At 42.4% G+C, this 19,669-nt stretch overlaps 1 protein-coding gene across 1 annotated transcript in view; it reads right to left on the reverse strand.

Annotated features, from left to right (window-relative positions):
* The window catches only part of CSRNP3 (cysteine and serine rich nuclear protein 3), a 159,925-nt gene extending 150,373 nt beyond the window's left edge, over positions 1-9,552 (reverse strand). The window contains exon 1 of the mRNA XM_077272793.1: positions 9,304-9,552. The gene's annotated coding sequence lies outside the window, so the exon portion shown is untranslated. The remainder of the gene's footprint in view (positions 1-9,303) is intronic.
* Positions 9,553-19,669: the final 10,117 nt, after the last annotated feature.

A 19,669-nucleotide genomic window follows, 5' to 3' on the forward strand; every position in this document is an offset into this window, starting at 1 on the left:
CTCTTGAAGTTCATCAAGAGAATGCCAAGAGTGTGCAAAGCAGTCATCAATGCAAAAGGTGGCTACTTTAAAGAACCTAGAATATAAGACATAATTTCAGTTGTTTCACACTTTTTTGTTAAGTATATAATTCCACATGTGTTAATTCAAAGTTTTGATGCCTTCAATGTGAATTTACAATTTTCATAGTCTTGAAAAGTCAGAAAAATCTTTCAATGAGAAGATGTGTCCAAACATTTGGTCTGTACTGTATATATATATATATTACAACGGATCAAAAGATTTGCATTAAACGGAGTCTGTCAGCAGACAATGACTGTTCAAACCAAGCACAGGCGCTCAGTGCACCCTTGACGTGGCTGAGTGGTTCAGTGCACCTCCCCATTTTCTTGTTTTTCATCTATCTCCAGCTTTCTCTGGTTCATGTAAAGCCATAGCTGTCAATCAAAGAACAGAGAGTTGGAGAGAGATACAAAGCAAGTGGTTGGGAAGGTGCACTGAACTGTTTGGCCACACAGACGGTGAATCAAGTGCCTGTGCTTGGTGTGTACAGTCGTTTTGTGCTGTCAGAATCCTTTAGTGAACTTTCTCTTTAGTATGGGAAATATCTGTATATTAATATGTATGGCATACCAGTAGGATATGTCTCATATTTTATCGGTAATGGCCAAGCTTCTCAGCTGTTTTCTAAACTCCTGTAAACTCTCTCCTTTTCTTCCCCTATGACAAAAACTCCAGCGATGGACAGATGCAACATAAATGACAATGGTCAGAATAGCCCTTACCCCCCACCCTGAATATAATGTAATTCTTTAGCTTTATTTACTGACTATAAATGTTCATTTTTAGTTACTGTCTAAATCAAAACTTTTTGATAAAAATTTGATTTTTTTTTTGCATCCTAAATCAATTTTCCGATGATAATACATGACTTATTGATAGAATAAGTCATAAACCAGCAAATATTGGGAGTTTGACTGATGAACCCCAATAATTCTAAGAAATGAATGGATAATATTGTATAGGTTGATCCTGCTACTAGTCTTTGAAATTCAATTAATAATTTAAATTATAATTAATGACTAGATTGCCGTGTAATAATAAAAAAGTAAAGTGGTTCCAGAATTGAAAATTGCAGCTTTGAGAAATATTACATTTCCTCACGTTTGCTCTTTTATATTACCCAAACAGCTTTATTTTATATACGGAGTGATGTGGAAAAAAGGTACAGTTTATACTAGGGAACTTCACAGAACATGTTAACTTGAATGTATATATATATATACACACACATATATCTACCGTATATATATCTATCTATATATAGATATATATATATATATACACACATATATCTACCGTATATATATATCTATCTATATATAGAGATATATATATATATATACACATATATATATATATATTTTTTTTCTATTTTTTCATTATTTTTTTTCATCTAAATAGATTCTTTATTACTTTCATAATACATTTTTATGGATCTACGCTCCAGTTTTCCATCACATTGCCATAATAAAGTGCTAATGTTCCCCTTACCGAAACCGCCACGAGGGGGAGCTTGTTGACATATTTCTAAATCTCCTATTAAACAAAATAAAGGGTTGTACCAAAAATCTCAACTTTTCATATATCAACAGAATCAGATAGGTAGGAATCTGATCACTGACGCTCCAGTGATCAGATAAGGCTATTTTTATTGTCTTTGGAGCCAACTTTTATAATGGAGCAACAGAGCGCATGTTCATCCCCTACTCCATTCAGAGAACTCAGGACACTCATTCTGATGATCAGTGGGGGGTCTTCACTGTGGTGGATACCCTAGATATCAGATCTGGGTGATTACTTTTAATCTTGCCGCTCTAATGATAGCTACTACAGGCAATTTATCATTTAACTGTAGAGCTCAAAAAAAGAGGGGCGTTTTGCAATGCAAAAAGGTTACTCTGACAACTGGAAAGAATTGTAGACATTTATAAATATGTAAATATAATATTAAATAATCAGCTCACAATTTGTAATGATTTGGGAAAAAAAATGTAAATCTTTAACAAATAGATTAAGGAAGTAAATTAAATATAATTCCTATGAGAATTTAGGAGGAATACTACTAATTAATAACGTATAAAAATAGTGATTTACAGAGGTAAATTGTACTGCCTTAGGTTGTGTATTTATATAAAGGATCTATGTTTTGAGGCATGAAAAGTCACAATGGGATTATCTACTGCAGTGTAAGAATATTAATAGTCGAATGCTCTGTGAACCTGTCACCTACAAAAGTGTTATATGCCTGCAGAAGAAAAAAGCATGTTAATCATGTTTGGCAGTGCAGCTGGTGCTGCGGCTGCGGGAAGACAAAGAAGTTATATTTCCCCTGCAGCCGCTCGCTTCCAATCATCAGGGCGGTGCAGGGAGCGTTTACGATGCACAGCGAATGTGCTGTAATCACTCCCCGGCACTTTGATTGACAGCCTGCTCTGCACACATACACTGCACACATACACTGCAGAGCAGACTGTCACTCAAAGTGTCGGGGAGTGATTAAAGCACCTTCACGGTGTAGTCATTGATGACTGATCACTGCCTCCTGCACCGCCCTGATGACTGGAAGCGAGTGGCTGCAGGAAAAATAAAACTTCATGTTCTCCCTGTAGCTGCTGCTCCAGGTACACTTCCTAATATGATTAAAATGCTATTTACCTGCAGTTCATCACTAGATTTGAAGGTAAATTGTGGTTTTGTAGGTGATATTTTCACCTTAAATGCTCTTAACAATAGGCTTGTAACAGACAGAAGGAAATTGGCTTCTTCCCGCACACAATAGGATTCAAGGCTTCATGAATAACAGCATTTAATGCAGTTTCTCTGTGGAGCCCACAGATCTCGGTGTGAGCAGAGGACAAGATAAATATGAGAAAAATGTGAATTTTGTTACACTTAATGGTTAAATTAAAAAGCAGCATTGCTCTAGTAATCACTCATTGTTTATCCACATTACTGTATAATGGGGTTGTGACTGTTCCTGGTACTGCAGCTCAGAATCACATTGTCAGGTCATTTTTACTACATAATGAATACTGTAAAAACCAAACCCCAAAAAAACAAAACGGAATTGTGTTTTTTTTTTTGTCATTTCATCACACTTTGAATTTTTTTTTAACATTTTCAATGACATGAAATGGTAAAGTATATGACGTCCATCAAAGCTACAACTCATCCTAAAATAAACGTGCCCTCCTATGGCTATGTCAACAGAAAAATGAAAAAAAAAAAAAGTCTTGGAAGAAAAAAATGGAAGCTCAAAACCGAAAATTGGAAAAATTTAAAGTTGTTTTTTTCTTCTATAAAACCTTCAAAAACTCCTGCAAAGTCATAGAAGATATTATAACATTAAAACTTTCTACTGCCTCCACTAGAGGGAGCTTCGGAGCTTACTTCCTACTGTGTTATTAGTGAGTTTACTATATGCCGTGTTTCTCCAAAAATAAGACAGGGTCATAAGACATGGCCTTTCTCTTCATCCGTTCCTCTAGACTCCTGCAGTTAAAGGAGCTTTGGTGACATCATTGTCACATGATCGTGATTTCACCAAAGGTCCTTAAGCAGTTTAACCCTTGGATTAGAAACCTAAGAGAGTGGAGGCCCTGAGAAGTTGTCCAGTTTCCCCGCCCTTCCCCCTTATGCCAGCCCTGCATACGCAGCATTTTTCAGTTTCTCTAGACTCCGGAAGTTAAAATACTTTTGGTCACATAATCGTGATGTCACCAGAGGTCCTTAAGTAATTTAAACCTTGGAATAGAACTGCTGGGGGCCCTTAAGAGAGTGGGTGCCCTGGTCAATTGACTAGTTTGTCTACCCCCCCTGGATGTAACTAGGGCTTATTTTTGGGATAAGGCTTATACTTAGGTCTTGTTTTTGGGGTAGGTCTTATTTCGGAGGAAACACAGTAATAACTGTGTGCTGTAAGCTGCCCAGCTCCCCCTAGTGGGGGCAGTATGCAGTCAGAATATTATTGTCTGTCTCCCAGCTGTATTTGGGGAAAAATGGAATACATTATGATATAAAAGAAATTATAATACATCATCTAGAGTATATTGTAATATATTATAAAATATAAAAATAAATTAATAAACAAAGACTTTTTAACTGTATTTAGATTACATTTTTAAAAAAAATTAATTAAAAGCTGATTATTGAGTTTTTCAGCCTAATTTTTTTTGTTCTATTACTGAATGTTATTTTGAGGCAGTGAAATACATTTAGGATTAAGATTTTTGTCACTAGGAAATAAACATTTCTCTTTAATTACACTCCGTAAATGTACAATTTTGTGTCAGCTTATGAGATGGAATGTATCAGACATTCACGTAACATTCTTTTTATGAAAGGTTAGCGTTGCTATGACAACCCTTCTCGTTACTTAGTGGTGGGCATCTGACTTTTACAGTAAAGAGCACTTTAGTCTGGACAGCAGTGGCACATGATTGCCGGATGGATCTCTGGGGGTCATGAATATAAATTTGCTCTAAAAAGCAACTGAAGCAAGGTGGAAAAAAAACTTAGAGTTTCAGACATACCGGGGGGGGGGGGGGGGAATTTACTAAGTCTAGAGCGCACCTCCTAATAAATTTGGCGCATTGTTGGATGTGTATAAAACTGAAAATCAGATGTAATCCAACAGGTATAGATGCATCATCATTTACCTCATTTTCTGGTGTAAATTTAGGTAAATCTGTGAACCCCATCGGCACTAACCAACCATGTTACTGTCATTAAAGAGGACTTGTCAGGTACCATAAATATTTACCGTTTTTATACTTGGTCGGAATTCCGCTGAATCTGGCATTGTTTTTCTTTTGTTCCTGATCCTCTCCGTTCCTGAGAAATCCTTGTATTTAAATATATGTTAGCCAAGTGGGTGTGGTCATACAAATTGAGTTAAGGGACACACCCATTTTTTTAACAACACTAGATTTACATGCAAGGAAGAAGCGGATATGTCTCAGGGATGGAGAGGTACAGGAACGAAAGAATAACAACGCCAGGTCCACAAGAACAGCAGCATTTACACCAAGTCTAAAATTGGTAAGTATGGTAACTAACAAGTCCTTTTTGAAGGAGTTGCCCCCTTTGACAAGCTCTACATGTGAGAGGGGTAATCGATCCCCCAGAAATCGTCTTAAATCATTTCACAATTGTCCTTCAAATAATTAACCCTGTACATGACAGGTCCTCTACAGAGAAAAAAATTCTGTGTTCTCCACTCTGGCAGAGAAATGACTATCCTATAGACTGAGGAGCCACCTCTATATTCTTAAAATTATAAAATAAGTTCTATAGTTTATAATAGAAAAAGACAAAAAGTCCAGCTACCACCCAAAAATATTTTTTTTTGTGAAAAATTATTATTAAAAACATAATTTATTCGAATGCTCTAAAAGCAAGAAAAAACACAGCTAGAATTAAGATTGTGGTAGCGCTTGAAACGCGTAGGCCTAATGTTACGTCTTTCTTTTGCTTTTAGAGTATTCAAATAAATATTTTTCATAATATGTTTTCACTTGTTTTTCAAAAGAAAAATTTTTCAGCTGTAGCTGGACTTTTTGTCTTTTTCTCTAGATGTCTACTTACTTGAAGCTGGGTATAAACTCGACAACCTCTTGAAAACCTGTTATCACAACTGATACAGTTCTGTGGTGCAAGATTCACTATAACCTGCATTCTGATCTATTTCGAAGAGTCCAGTGGGTGGTTCCACTCATGATTGACAGCCTCTCTTGTGACTATCTGCCTACAGAGAGAGCAGTGACTCATGATTAGAGCCGCCCACTGGACTCTAACGTATAGAAAGGCCACAGAATTACATGAATTAAAAACTGGTTCTGCTGAATCTTCTTCCACAAACCTATATATCAATCTGTTCAGCTCCTCCTGCTCTATAACATGATGATGGCTAAACAGACTGCATTTTTAACATAACAAGATCCCTTTAAATAAATGTTAGCACAGGTCATATGACTTATGATGATGAATGGGCATGACAGCTCTCGTTGGTGTATACCACTGATGCAGGAAAGATATATATCTTTGCACCGTGTTAGCCAGTAGATAGAAAAATATTTAAAATTGAGAGTCCTCAGTGGTTCATACTTTTTAATGGCTAACTGAAAAGATGGTAACAAATTACAAGGTTTCGAGACTACTCAGGTCTCTTCATCAGGCATAGACTAATACTAATTCTGAAGAATCACATATTTATGCACAACATAGCACAGAAATAATGTCATAGATAAGACAGGTAACGTGAAGCAGAACTACCATTATGTGAGAGTGATAAACAGTTATGTCCATAAATATTGGAACAGTTCATAGATAAGGAGTGTGAATGTTTTATTGTCCTCTGATTGAGGTCTGGTTCTGTGCTGTGATGCCCGCACAAGGTCTGAGGAGTAAATTCCTTAACTGATATTAAAAGACATAAATCCATGCGACAGATTCATTCCTGCACTAAGAGTGTCAAAGGTCGTCATAAGCTTATACTCCCAGACTCTTCTGCCTCTCTGAGATTTGAAATTACCCTTCAATACAAGTAATCTCATGTCCATGGTGCTGTGATCTGGGATACAATAATGTTTTGCCACAGGTAGATCATCCTTGTTCTCAGTTTTTGCCCTGTCTCCCCTACACACTGTCATCCAGTTGGACATTTGGTACAAATAATTAGGTACACCACATTAGAAGTGACGCAGCTGAAAGTACCTGGTATCTTGTAGTCCTGATGAAGGGTAATTTCAAATCTCAGAGAGACAGAAGAGTCTGGGAGTATAAGCTTATGACGACCTTTGACACTCTCAATGCAGGAATGAATGTGTCGCATGGATTTATGTCTTTTTACATCAATTAAGAAATTTGCTCCACAGGCCTGATGAAGAGACCTGAGTAGTCTCGAAAGCTTGCAATTTGTTACCATCTTTTCAGTTAGCCATTAAAAGGTATCAACCACTGAGGACTCTCAATTCTAAATATTTTACTACCACTGATGGTAATTCTCACGGATTATATTGGTTGACGCCTTGCCTTCATATTGTATATATAGCAATAGATGGTACTAAAAATTTAAAATCTCAAAATCTTCCTACAAATATGATCCTTAGGACATCACTTAATTTGCATTAATGTCTTCGCTCCATTCAGATCAGTATCCGAATATATTTGATACTGGGCAGCACGGTGGCTCAGTGGTTAGCACTGCAGCCTTGCAGCGCTGGAGTCCTGGGTCTAAATCCCACCAAGGAAAATATCTGCAAGGAGTTCGTATGTTCTCCCCATGTTTGCGTGAGTTTCCTCCAGGTTCTCCGGTTTCCTCCCACATTCCAAAGACATACTGATAAGGAATTTAGATTGTGAGCCCCAATGGGGACAAGAATGATAATGTGTGCAAACCGTAAAGCGCTGTGGAATATGTTAGCGCTATATAAAAATAAAGATTATTACTATTATTACTGATTATCATGGTACATAGAGTATGGGGTATGGTGGGTATGTTTATATTATGTCATGCTGCATATTATGGTCTAATATCTGCAAGGTCTAATGTCTACAGCTTGGATCTTGAATCTTGGATGATTTTAGGATTCTTTACAATAATCAACAGCAGCGGACTGAGGTTGCAATGGCCCACCAGTGACATTGATTCTGGGGGTCGTTGTTCAGTCACATGAGATTTTTCCTGACCCTTTCTAACAAATCTGACCCTGCTTTTATACAATAATAAACTGGGCAATGTGGAAAATGAATGAAGAGATTCTTCTTTGGTCTGTACTCTGTACATATTGCAGTAAGTGTACTGTGCCAATGACCGCTCAGGTATCAGTATGGATGGCTTCCTCCTGTATTGGGGCCCACCAGTCCGACCCTGATGAACAATATGTCCAGATACCTGATGTTCCTTGGTTATCGTTACTAGTGAATTAGGATTCATTTGTGGCCTATTTAGTACAATGCTGCATAATTATAAAGTAATTGCACATCTTCTGATGAATTAGTCAAAAAGAACCCATCTCCATTGTAAGAATTAGCAGATATATTTAGGATTTTTTTTTGCCAACATTTTATTTTCCAATTGATACAGCGCTGATGTGGCAAAACTGAATTTGTCACAGTTTTTTGATAGATTATTTTATAGATTTACCAGCAGTCCTGTGATTGATTCTGACAAAAGTGCAAGTGACAAGAGGTGTGCGAAATTACAAACTCAGCTCTAATGCATGTGTATTATAGAACAATAGACAAGTAACATTGAAAGAATAAAAAGAGAAAGATGAATAGATATAAGATAAATGTATTCACAGGAAGATGATGGAATGAAAGAAAGATAGATATGTGCTAGATAATAGATAGATAGATAGATAGATAGATAGATAGATAGATAGATAGATAGATAGATAGATAGATAGATACTGTAGATAGATATGGGATATATAGATAGATTGATAGATAAATAGATAGATATATAAATAGATATGGAATAGTTAGATAGATAGATAGATAGATAGATAGATGAATAGATAGATAATAGATAGATAGATAGATAGCTAGATAGAGAGATAGATAGATATTGGATAGATGTATAAGTAGATTACTATGTGATAACTAGATCAGATTATAGACAAATAGAATGGTTTTATATATATATATATATATATATATATATATATATATATATATATATATATATAGATGGAGGGATAGATAGATAGATAGATAGATAGATAGATAGATAGATAGATGACACATCTGATAGATGACACACTGAATCTATGGGGCTGAAACCATTATGAATATTATTAAGCAGAGTATATATTTTAATTACTATTGCATACAAATATAAAAACATTCTGTACGTTAACACGACTAAGAAACTAGACATTTTACTCCAGATATTATTATTAGTAATAATAATAATAATATCTCATTAATACAGCACTGGATTAAGTGAGGTTAAAATTAAGCAGCATTTTCATGGTAAAAATAAGAAAATCTTGATATGGCCCTCATGGATTACATAAAATGTCAATCATTTTGCAGTATTGGTAATTCATTCCATAAAGGTTTATATAGATTTGCACATTCCATTATATAATGCGATAAATCCATATCTATAGCCATATCCATATGATGCAACCAAACCTTCTTCATGTCCCCTCCAGCCCGCGGAGCATTGGATGTGGCGATGTTACACAAAGCATTGTGCTTCAATAGAAAAACAAGGCAAATATGACTTACCCAAATTAGCCTGTGTAGTAGCGACAGGGGGTCCAGGTCACTGTGGCATAAAATGCTGTGTTTAGCAGGTGATTAGAGATGCTCAGTGTTGCTTCAGCACAGCCGGTGCATTCTGCATGGAGCACGGGGATATTCTGCATCAGATCTGCACTCTACACAAAAGCTCCCTTCCTTCTGCATGAAGCCGCACAGCCTCTCAGTGGCCGATGCTGCCAGTGTGATCACATGGGACTCGTCTCTAAGAAAGCCAGCATCTCTGCGATTACACAGGGCTTTAAATTCGTGTGCCAGCGAAAGCTAATGGGCAAAAAAAAAAAAAGATTATGCTCTTACAAAATAAACACGAGCGATCGACAAAGCTGTCAAAAACATTCAACATTCTATCACAGAGCGGCTGTAAAATAACATTAGGATCGTAGAGCCGCATATTATAACTTGCATACAATATGTACAGTATATGTTTGGGGTTTCTAGCAATGTAGAATTACATTAGGGTCATGTGGACAAAAGAATCAGGATACGTCCACGTTACACCTAACGAGACCTGTTATGACATCCCAGTCTATATCCAGGAGCATTCATTTGGCATTTGTTCCCCCTCCCCACCCTTTGCAGTCTTTCTGCAAGATTTTGGAGGTGTCTGTGGGAATTTGTGTCCACTCATCCAGAAGAGCATTTGTGAGGTCAGACACTGAGGAGAGGGCCGGGCTCAGGTTCGGACTGGCCCTAGGGTAACAGGGGAATCCCCCGGTGGCCCCCCAGTGCAGATTTGGGCCCCCAACCCCACTGTATGGGCAGTACTTGGCATAATTCATTTGATTCACTCTGTACAGAAAAAAAAAACAGGATCCCATCATTCATTAACCACACTATCCAGTTCATTATCATATAGAGATATAGGTAAAGTTGTGAATGGGGATAGTGTAATATTTGTATGCAGGTGAAAAGTGCCCCCCCTCAAAGTCAATGTTTCTGGTGGGCCCTTGCCCCCCGGTCCGATACTGGCCAGGTTCATAATATCTGCACTGGTTCATCCCAAATGTGTTGGATTGATCAGTTCTATACATCAACCTCACCCATCCATGCCTTTATAGACCTGGCCTTGTGCTCTGGGCACAATCATGAGGAACATGACAGTTGGTATACGTGAATCCCCATGAGTTTCTCTACCCACCTTTTTTACTCCTCATTTTTACCCTTCAACCAAACGGCCCGACCACTTTATCTGAAATAAAAAACTGACCACAATGGTATTTGGATAAGTTGGCCACAGCAGCCGTTTATTAACACATAATAACAAACAGTTTATTTATTAAACATTAACCACGGGGAGGGTGGTCCTCGAAGCCCCAAAATGTAATAAACTTGGCCTCCAGACCATAAAAACTTGTCTTCCATAACCGTAAAACTTGGCCTCCAGGTCACGTCTTGCCTCTAGCCGCTACGCTCCAGCTCAGAGACGCCCATAGACTCACCCGGCCAATTTCCTCCAAAATTACCCATATATCCTAATTATCACCTCCATGTGATCTTTTTGTTCCATTCCAAATTTGTTCACCCACGGGGGAGTCCAGGACCTTAGAGATCCCCCCCCCCTCCGATCCACCATTTCCATCACCACCAACCTCGAGGACCTCCCCCCCCACGCCTTGCTGCCGCGACAAAACAACAGAAAACATAACGCAATAATTCGAGCAATACAACGATAATAACCCCTTTTTCTTAACGACCTTGACATCACCTATGAACGTTTCCAAAGCAACCAACAAAAAAGGGAGGGTGGGTGGGAGCTTGTTTCTAGTACGGTGGGGGACCTAAAATGGTTGCCCCACTGAGATGGCCGTTGCCCCTTATACTGCCCGCCCTTACTCCGCCTCTTCTCCCCATTCCCCCTCCCCCTAGCCATACATCATTCCCCTGATTCAAATTTATTAACCCTTCCCCACCCAAAATTCCCTCAACCCAATGCTTTCTCATGTATTATCACTTAACCCTGTCATGGCGTCCTCCCTTTGAAGGCCTGCGGCCCAGTACGGCCTTACTTGACAGTTGGTATACGTGAATCCCCATGAGTTTCTCTACCCACCTTTTTTACTCCTCATTTTTACCCTTCAACCAAACGGCCCGACCGCTTTATCTGAAATAAAAAACTGACCACAATGGTATTTGGATAAGTTGGCCACAGCAGCCGTTTATTAATACATAATAACAAACAGTTTATTTATTAAACATTAACCACGGGGAGGGTGGTCCTCGAAGCCCCAAAATGTAATAAACTTGGCCTCCAGACCATAAAAACTTGTCTTCCATAACCGTAAAACTTGGCCTCCAGGTCACGTCTTGCCTCTAGCCGCTACGCTCCAGCTCAGAGACGCCCATAGACTCACCCGGCCAATTTCCTCCAAAATTACCCATATATCCTAATTATCACCTCCATGTGATCTTTTTGTTCCATTCCAAATTTGTTCACCCACGGGGGAGTCCAGGACCTTAGAGATCCCTCCCCCTCCGATCCACCATTTCCATCACCACCAACCTCGAGGACCTCCCCCCCCACGCCTTGCTGCCGCGACAAAACAACAGAAAACATAACGCAATAATTTGAGCAATACAACGATAATAACCCCTTTTTCTTAACGACCTTGACATCACCTATGAACGTTTCCAAAGCAACCAACAAAAAAGGGAGGGTGGGTGGGAGCTTGTTTCTAGTACGGTGGGGGACCTAAAATGGTTGCCCCACTGAGATGGCCGTTGCCCCTTATACTGCCCGCCCTTACTCCGCCTCTTCTCCCCATTCCCCCTCCCCCTAGCCATACATCATTCCCCTGATTCAAATTTATTAACCCTTCCCCACCCAAAATTCCCTCAACCCAATGCTTTCTCATGTATTATCACTTAACCCTGTCATGGCGTCCTCCCTTTGAAGGCCTGCGGCCCAGTACGGCCTTACTTGACAGTTGGTATACGTGAATCCCCATGAGTTTCTCTACCCACCTTTTTTACTCCTCATTTTTACCCTTCAACCAAACGGCCCGACCGCTTTATCTGAAATAAAAAACTGACCACAATGGTATTTGGATAAGTTGGCCACAGCAGCCGTTTATTAACACATAATAACAAACAGTTTATTTATTAAACATTAACCACGGGGAGGGTGGTCCTCGAAGCCCCAAAATGTAATAAACTTGGCCTCCAGACCATAAAAACTTGTCTTCCATAACCGTAAAACTTGGCCTCCAGGTCACGTCTTGCCTCTAGCCGCTACGCTCCAGCTCAGAGACGCCCATAGACTCACCCGGCCAATTTCCTCCAAAATTACCCATATATCCTAATTATCACCTCCATGTAATCTTTTTGTTCCATTCCAAATTTGTTCACCCACGGGGGAGTCCAGGACCTTAGAGATCCCCCCCCCCTCCGATCCACCATTTCCATCACCACCAACCTCGAGGACCTCCCCCCCACGCCTCCAGCATAAATGTTCTGACCCCTCAAACATTTATGTCACACCATACCAAAATACCTTTCTCAATGCCCTCTTGAATCGCCAGACACCACAAATCTAGACCTATCGCATTTAAATGGACCCCATCTTTCCTCCAGTATTCCCCTTGCCCAGACTCCAGATCCTTATGCCGAACCACAAGTGCCCCATTTCTCACCATAAAATGTGAAATCGCTCTGTTTAACTTAATCCTCGCCTTGTTCACACCATGAACAGATCTTGCCTCGCGCCAAACCTTCCTGGGCACAATGTCCGACCAAACAACCACCAAACGTGGAAACATAGACCAAAGCCGTAACATGTCAAACTTGATATCCTTAATTAGTTCCCTACAGGGACGTTTGCCCAAGTCATTGCCCCCCAAATGAACCACCAACAAGTCTGGCACCCGATCCAATCGAACAAATCTGTGGAATTCCGACAGCAATTGCTTCCACATCATACCCCTTTTTCCGATCCACCTCAGGGTTCCACGCGATCGGGGCACTCCCAGTTGTCTCCCGTCCGGCCGAACGTCGGCCCTCAATGCCGCCCAGAATACAAATGAATGACCCATGATCCAAATAAGCAATTGCCTCGGCTCTGAAAATAGAAAAGGAAACATCAACACCGTATAACTGAAAAGGAAAACTGCGGTCAATTAGATCAATCCGTTACAACAAAGACGGGCGAATGTAAGAACGAAATCTTACTGATTCCCACCGACCGATCCTCTGAACCATTTCATCTCCTAGACCCCTCCTGGCAGCCTCCGTTGCCGCCCCAATCCGGAATGAATGCCCACTAAAATTCTTCGCTGAAATGCCCCCTTTTTCCAAACAACGTCTAAATACAGTCAAAAATTGAAAACGGGAGAGAAATGACCCATCCTTATGCACTAACAATGGGCAATCCCCCGCACCTGGACCAGACAGGAACTCCCTCAAACATTTTACCGGGCAAACTGGAGAGCCGTTTACCTCAAAAAGAACCACTCGACTACCTTTACCTGCAGTATCCGTTTTGGAAGAACGCACAATTATCACTAGCCTGTCCCCAAACATGTCCACATCCTGCCTCAGTATACCACCTTTCTTACACTTGGAAGGACTAACCAATTCACCTAACCGAAACGCACCAAAAAATGCTAGAGAAAATGCTAATCTAAACAAAATTACTTCCCCCATATCCGAACACACAGCCTCTAACTGATTTTCCAGATTTAATAAAACTTCATATGACACCGGCCGCCTACCGTCTGACACCTTCCAGCCTTTACGACAGCCTTTTACCACCTGCCGGACCAGAAACGATTTTGTCAAATCCTGCAACCCTCTAAGTTTAAAGCCAAAAGCCAAGCCTGATAATGAATTATTGATTTTTGACACTGACCAACCTGACTCCCAGATATGACCGATAAATAAAATCAATTTGCTTTCGTCCTCTAAATCCGCACCCATCTGATTTTTCCACCGGACCCAAGAATCCCAGGCCCTCGTATAGTGCGACCAAGTTCCAGCCGACAGCGATCTGGCCAACAAGTCTCTCACTGCCCCAGCGGAAGATTCCAAAGCTCCTCTGAACAAACCTTCCCCGTGGGTTCCACTTGAGGTGCCAACTCCCGAACACGATCCCACTGCGAAGAAGAAAGAGCTTCAAGAATTTTGTTATATTTCAAAACCCCAAGCTCCGCCGTGACCCACAAATTAAAATTCAAACCAGCCCAAACCAATTGTTGTAAAACTCGCAGAAGAGAGTGTTTTGATGATGACAACGAATTAATAGCCTCCATGGCCCCAACTGAGCCGCAACAAAAACATATTTTCTTGTCTCGAACATTGCCTCCCCATAGTGTCAAAGCTACCACGATAGGAAAAACTTCGCGTAGTGTAATATCAGCCACTAAACCGTTCTCTTTCCACGTTTTTGGCCACTCGGCCACTAACCATTCGTTCCGAAAAAACAAAGAAAAACCCGATTCGTCCGCTGAACCGACCAAAATGCCGAGAAACTCCGCCGACACCACCGGCGCAATCCAGAGTGACTTTCCATTGTATGAATCCAGAAAAAATTCCCAAACTTTCAAATCATCCTTCAGATCCCTTCTAAGCCGTATGAAATGATTTGGCGCCCTAATCCCAACCGTGGCCAATGAAAGTCTACGACAAAAGGCTCTTCCCATTGGCATGATCCGACATGCGAAGTTCAGTTTACCAAGCAACGACTGGACCTCACGAAGTGTTACCTTCTTCAAGCTACCCACACGCTTCACCTCCAATCTCATGTTCACCAGTTTGTCCTCAGGCAATCTACACTCCATTGCCACCGTGTCGATTTCAATACCCAGAAAACTCAAAGATGTAACAGGCCCAACCGTTTTTTCCGCTGCCAACGGAACGCCAAATTTTTTAGCCACCCCTTCCATCGAGTGAAGTAAAACCGAACAATCCGAAGAAAAGGCCGACCCAACAAACAAGAAATCATCCAGATAATGAACACAAGAACCGAGTCCTGTCACGTCCTTAACTACCCATTCTAAAAACGTACTAAATGCTTCGAAATAGGCGCATGACAATGAACACCCCATCGGTAAACAACGATCCACAAAAAATCCCCGGTCCCAAAAACAACCAAGCAAATGCATACTGTCCGGATGAACTGGTAGCAGTCTAAACGCTGCCTCAATGTCCATCTTTGCCAACATGGCCCCTTGTCCACATTTTCTAACCCATGACATTGCCGAATCAAAAGAAGTATATAACACAGAACACAATTGGGGGTCAATTCCATCGTTTACCGAAGAGCCCTTCGGAAATGAGAGGTGATGAATCAACCTGAACTTGTTAGGCTCCTTTTTTGGTACAACCCCCAATGGCGACACTCTCAGGTTAACCATGGGGGCTGTGTCAAACGGCCCAGCCATTCTACCTAAAGCCACTTCTTTTTGCAATTTTTCAGTGACCACTTCTGGGAATTCCCTGGCTGATTTCAAATTCCTGGTTGATAACCTCACCTCCATGTCAACAAAAGGGATCTTGAATCCCTCCCGAAAACCATCAAACAATTTTGCAGCCTCTTTGTCAGGGTATTTATTTAGGAAGTGCTCCATCTCTTCCAGCCGAACCGGTGTCACCCCTTTTTTCAAAACCCTCAGATCCCTTCTGTTTTCCTCCCTTGAAGCACTTCGACACCCCATGATTACCTCCGCAGGCGGAACACTCGTGTTTGAATTTGCACTTGGCGCCGAACCTGCATGCGCCGTCATTGTATGAGAAGCACAGTCCTTTCTGTACTGCCACCGAGTGCCCTGACTGCCCTGAACCCCCGGTGCCCCCAAGAAACGATTGTGAACCCGAACCCCCTTTTCCAGGGGCCGTCACTCTCATCCATAGAGCTATGTCTTTATGTTCCCATCTAATGTTTGGACGAACTGCTTTCCTCTGGCGGAATTGTTCATCATATCTCAACCATCCTTGTCCCCCGTATACTCTATATGCCTCCCCTATGGTATCCATATAGCAGAATAGGGGCGAACAATTTTCTGGCGCTTTTTCCCCAATCACACTAGCCAATATAGCGAAAGCCTGTAACCAATTGTTGAATGTGCGGGGTATCAAACGAAAACGTCTCCTCTCCTCGTCTTCCTTTTTATACTCATCCCGTCTGACCCTGTCTAAATTAAAACGTTCGAGTGGGAGAAGTGAGAATATCTCCACGTATTCCCCCTTCCAAATCCTATCCCTTACTTCCTGCTTTAAATGTGTTCCCAGAGGCCCCTCAAAACAGACATACACTTCACATTTTGCAGCATCCCCTAAACGCACTGCTTCATCTTTATCTTTGCCCCCGTTATCAACCGCCGTGGATACCTGACCCGTTATTGCGTTGCTCGAAGCCGCCTCGTCCCCAGCCGCCGCAGTAACCCCCGTTACCTCGCTCTGTACCACAGGACGTGACTCCAGACTTCTTTCTCCATCCCCTATACCCCTTCTATTACCTAACCAAGCCGCCGAGGGAGATAACGTACCCTGCGCACTCCCCGCCTCCCATAACCGCACTAAATCTTTAAGACTTTGTAATAAAACACCAGAGCCGCCACTAGCCCCCCCAACAGATAATTCCTCCCCCCTTGCATTCACATTTGAGGCTAGTGCAGGTAAGTAAAAAGAAGTGCAGTCTCGCTCACCTGGCTGCCTGGGTGCTGTGTTCCCAGCAGCCGCCAATCCGGCGTCCTGACGCGATCTCTCTGGGCGCGTGCTTCCTCCATCCTCGTGCTGTCCCATGGAAGTTGATGCAGTGTGCAGCCAGCCTGACTCGACCGCTGCGTCCCCAGTGTCCATACGTCCCACATGTCCTGGTTCAAATCCATCTGATGATCCTCTTCTTCTAAATGAATGGCCTAATCCATGCTCCCCCATCCTCTCCCCCTCCCCAGTGGCCAGAGATTCCCTCCCTCCTACTACACAGCGATCTCCTCCATGCCTGCGGTCAGCTTCGCCCCCCCTCCCCCTCCCCCTCCCAGCTGCAGCACAGGGACGTCCAGCTCTGCTCTCTGTAGCAGCAGCAGCAGCCGATGAGCAGGAGGAGACTCCCCACTGCCACTCACCAGCCGCCCTGCGTGCTGATGCTCGCCCCGCCGACTCCTCACTGCTGCTGGATGAATGCCGAGCCTGGGGCCGAACCGAAGGGGCCCCAGCCGTTCCTGACCCCGGATCCCTGGCTCCTTCTGCTGCTGGTGAGTGCTCGCGTTGCCGGCTTCCCCCCTGCGCTGAAGGCACCTGACTAGCAGGCCCTCGTGTGCTCTTCAGTACCTCTCTGCCCCGCCGAGCCGAGCCCGTTCCTGGTTGGGCAGCGGCCGCTCCTGCTCCTGGATCCACGCTTCCTCCAGACGCCATCGCTGCAGGGGAGGCCGACACCTCCCCCTGTTGCAGGCCCCGCCGGTGTTGCGGATTCCTCTCAGCCGCAGGTTTACGCGCCGGCTGCCGACGCTTCGTGACCGCGGCCGGAGGGTCCCTAGAGGGGCTCCTTATACGGCGCCGGGCCCTGGGGGTAGCCTCAGGGCTGAGGCGCTCCGGAGGCCTAGACCTCCGAGTCCGTCGCCCTGCACTTAAACCTTGGGGTTGGTCGGCTCCCTCATCAGGCAGCAGGCCCTGAATGGATGCCTGCAGCCATCCCGCACCTCTGGTTCCCGCAGCCGCTCTCAATTGCTGCAAAATCGCCTCAATCTCCATAACTAAAATCAGCTCTGAGCTTGTTTCTAGTACGGTGGGGGACCTAAAATGGTTGCCCCACTGAGATGGCCGTTGCCCCTTATACTGCCCGCCCTTACTCTGCCTCTTCTCCCCATTCCCCCTCCCCCTAGCCATACATCATTCCCCTGATTCAAATTTATTAACCCTTCCCCACCCAAAATTCCCTCAACCCAATGCTTTCTCATGTATTATCACTTAACCCTGTCATGGCGTCCTCCCTTTGAAGGCCTGCGGCCCAGTACGGCCTTACTGGAAAGGGCCTTCCCCAAACTGTTCTCACAAAGTTGGAAGCTACCATTGTTCAAAAGGTCTTGTATGCTGAGGCATGAAGCTTTCCCATTACTAGAACTAAGGGGCCGAGTCTGATTCCTGAAAAACAATCTTAGTATTATCTCTCCTCCTCCAAACTTTACAGTGGTCACAATGCCGTCATGCAGGTAATGTCCTCCCGGCATTCACCAAACCCAGACTCGTCCATTACACGCCAGATAGAAATGTGAGATTCGTTTCTCCACACAACACATTTTTCACTGTTCCAGAGTCCAGTGGTGATGGCTTTACCCCACTCCATCTGCCATATGGCATTGTGCTTGGTGATGTAAGGCTTACCTTTAGCTGCTCAACCATGGAAATCCAAGCCGTGAAGCTATCGGCGGGCAGCAACATCTTGTAGATCTGACCACTTATCTTCTGTTGATGTCACTTGTGCAAATCCTTATTTCTCTTTCTAAAAGAATCATTGATGCTAAGATGAGGGCCCTATGGGGGTTATATCATCACTTCCAGGACTCCTTGTTCTTCTTGACACTAAAGGAAGTTCTTATTGACATTGACTGTGTGTTTGCGGTCGTTGTCCTACTGAATTTAGAGACAATCAGATGACTCCCTGTTCCTAATTACCTGCCTGTTGTTCCCAGCACTGATTTCTGCCAGCAAAGAACGGCCAAAGACTATTCCTGCTGCGATTCAGTGACTTCAGTTGATGTCACATTGACAGAGTTAGTGGCTTCTTTTCCGCTCTGCTCTGTTGACGGGGCATGGCTGCTGACGTCATTCTGATTGACAGTCTGCTCCACACTGCCTAACTACAGGGATCCGGCTGTCAATCAGCAAAGCATCTGAATTGCTGGCGGAAGCGGTCAGGTAGAACATGTAGGTAGTTGCCTTTGTTAGCGACCACCTGCTTGTTAGTTTTTAGGCCCATAGTAAAAAAAATAAAATAATCCTGGACAACTCCTTTAATGAAAATGATAATCATTATCTGTTTGGATGAATTGGTTACTCAAACACTTAAATATAATCCTACAACATTCCTTTTCTTTATTAATGTACCCAGAAGAATTAATGCTGTTTTAAAGTCAAAGAGCGGTCATGTCAAGTATTGATTTAGATCTCTCTTTTGTTCATTCACTTTGCATTTTGTTGATTGATAACAATAAACTGTTAACACTTCTATTTCAAAGGATTTTTGCTTTACAGCATTTTCCAGGACCTTAAGTTTGAAAGAACACTAGGTCTAATGCCGATCACAGTCATCGTTCCATATCTAAGATCTTTATAAAAGCAAATTGAAGAACATATCTGCTATCTAAACCCAAGAATGTACACAGGTACCATGGAGAATGTG

This window comes from Ranitomeya variabilis, chromosome 7 (genome assembly GCF_051348905.1).
Source record: "Ranitomeya variabilis isolate aRanVar5 chromosome 7, aRanVar5.hap1, whole genome shotgun sequence".
Taxonomy (NCBI): Eukaryota; Metazoa; Chordata; class Amphibia; order Anura; family Dendrobatidae; genus Ranitomeya; species Ranitomeya variabilis.